The sequence below is a fragment of the Drosophila miranda genome, chromosome XR (genome assembly GCF_003369915.1).
Source record: "Drosophila miranda strain MSH22 chromosome XR, D.miranda_PacBio2.1, whole genome shotgun sequence".
In the NCBI taxonomy this organism is placed as follows: Eukaryota; Metazoa; Arthropoda; class Insecta; order Diptera; family Drosophilidae; genus Drosophila; species Drosophila miranda.
Window position 1 is genome coordinate 11,117,843 of NC_046674.1, and position 2,676 is coordinate 11,120,518.

The following is a 2,676-nucleotide window of genomic DNA, read 5'->3' on the forward strand; positions in this document are numbered from 1 at the left end:
GCGATAGACATAGGTACATACATATATCTCCACAAAATCCATCAGCGAATATTCATTAATATCTGATATTCCCTTAAAAATTGATAAAACACAAGAGCTACAAGGGCATTTGGGGTTTCGGTCTGTTAAAGCTGGTCGGTCCTCACGGGGTAATGTTTTTTTTTTTTTTAGTTTATTTTGCTTTTAGGGGGGTGTACCGGGGGGAGCACTAAGAGGCTAAGCAAAGGTGCACCGCAGCCCCGTTGCGGGGATGCAGTTGAGCGCGTTTGCGAGCGTGCAAAAAGCAGCAGCCGCACCAGGACCAGGACCAGTAGCTGTAGCTGTAGCTGTAGCAGGAGCAGGAGCAGGAAATGCTCTACAAGTGCTGCAGCTGGCCCAGCTGTTGGCTGTTATGGCTTTTCCTTGGTGATTTTGGGGTGCACCATGCCATACCCCACACCCCCACACTCCCATACTCCCACTCCCACTCCCACCACACTCCCATACGTACAGACATGCATGCAGTCCCTATTTGGCTTGTCAGCTTGCCAAAGGCTATTTGGCGTTGCCTAGCGCTGGCTCAAACTACGACTATTACGGGCTCCCACTCTCCTTTGGCTCGCTATCCGTCTCTTTCTATATAACTCACTCCATCTCTCTCTCACATGAAGTGTGACGCTCGCGTGGCACGGAAGTGACGGCGGCAGCTGTAGCCGAACTATAACCAGAAACTGTTGATCCTTTCCTCTGCCTCGCCCTACCGCCTGCCCAACAGCACCCAACAGAACAGAACAGAACAGAACTCAAAAGCAAAGGCAGGAGGCAGGAGGCATTAGGCATGAGGCATGAGGCATGCGGCAGAGCCCAAGCGAGCCAGGTGTCGGTGTCTGGCATGCTCATTCCGTTTTCCATTCATTCAATGATGTATTAAAGTGGAAACAGCACGGGTGTACGGGTGCACGAGTACCAGACAGAGTCTGGGTCCGAGTCTGATTCTGAATTGTAGCTGTACTCTCTGGCCGAGAGCATACGGAACATCCTGTGAAGTCTGCAGATCCAGAGATTAAGGGTTAAATTTGGGAATATACTCGCATCGAGCTGGGGAAATATGAAGCATAGAACTATCTACGGATGTACAACTATTCAAACAAAATCTAGGAAAGATGGACCATGAAATATTGAATCACTTTAATTGAATTAGAGCAATCCTTAGCAATCCTGCCCCATGTCCTGCAGTATGTTCGGCTGTAGTTTATGGCAACATAAACCAATCAGCTTCTGCCCTACAAAGGAGAGTATTCACGCTTCGTTGGCTCTGCAATTGACTTCGCTTTCATCTTTATTGTATTCGCGTTGTCTGTCTGTGGGTCGGTTTTTGGTCCCTGTACAATTCGTACCTCTGAGCGTGGTCTCGGTCTCTCCTCCCGGACGCTGTCGAGTTTTTCCCAAATGCTATTTATTCCTGTTTCTGCTGTAATTTCATTGTTACTCCTTTTTGAATGGCTTTGCAACCACCCCATCCTGGTAGTAGTCGTCGTCGTCATCATCATCATCATCATCAGAGCAACAGCGGCAGCAGCAACACCACCACCACCTCTCACTGCCTCGACAGCAACAGCAACAGCAATATTACCGCCGAACCACCCATCCGCCCAACCACCCCGTTTTGGCATTTTTTGGCGTCTGCATAGAAACAGCAGCTAACAGGTAAAGCAATTGGGAATAAAAAGAACAACGGGCGAAATAAAGGTGGGTTTACGTCATCGCCCGAAATTGCACTTTGCTCAGTTTTGATGGGCAAACTTATTAGCATATCCTGCAACAGGATATAGAAGCTCCTGCCTCCTGACTGCTGCTGACTGCTGCTGACTGCTGCCGACTGCTGCTTGCTAGCTGCTAGCTGCCTGCCACTCACTCCTGCCACCGCCACAACTTGTGCGGCTTCCACAGCCAGCCCAAAAACTGGACACACGCGTCCGAGTTGAGCTGAGTTCAGTTACCATTCCGGTAATTTGAAACTTTGTATTTTTAATTACATTTGTTTGGGCTTTCGGCCGAATCGGTTGTTGAGTCGGGGAAATCTCACTGCCGGGATAGGGATTCTCTCTTCGGGGATCCTCTGTCCTGCCTGCCTCCCTCTCCCTCCATGCCACCATGCCACCATGCCATCATCGACATCGACATCGACTCCTTCCTCCTGCAGCAGGCAGCTGTTGCAGTCGGACAACAAAAGCGAGTGGAAACCCACAAATCGTTAGACGAGACGCGAACGAGACTCTGGGTTCAAAGACCTCTCCTCATGCGAGTAAGAGTATGTGCTGAAGGAGCAGCAACAGAAGGAGTAGGGGGCACGAAAAAGAGCACGAACCCCGGTCCGGGCTGAGGTGCGGTCCATGTAGAAAAGGACCAAATATTTCGGCCCTCTGCCTGTGGGATGGCCTCGCCCTCTGATCCTTCGACGGGACATCGTTTGACGATCTACATAAACACAACAACGGCATCAAGGATGATAATGATGATTGTGCTGCCAGTAGACTGTTCTGCTTCTCTAAAAAACTGCCAAAGGGCGAACCTATCCGATACGATACGATACGATCCCATACGAGCCGAGCCGATCCGAACCGAAGCGAACCCCAGCGAGAGAAGAGCCGCTTTTCATTCGCCTTTCAACAATTTTCCCGACAGCTGTCCACATTG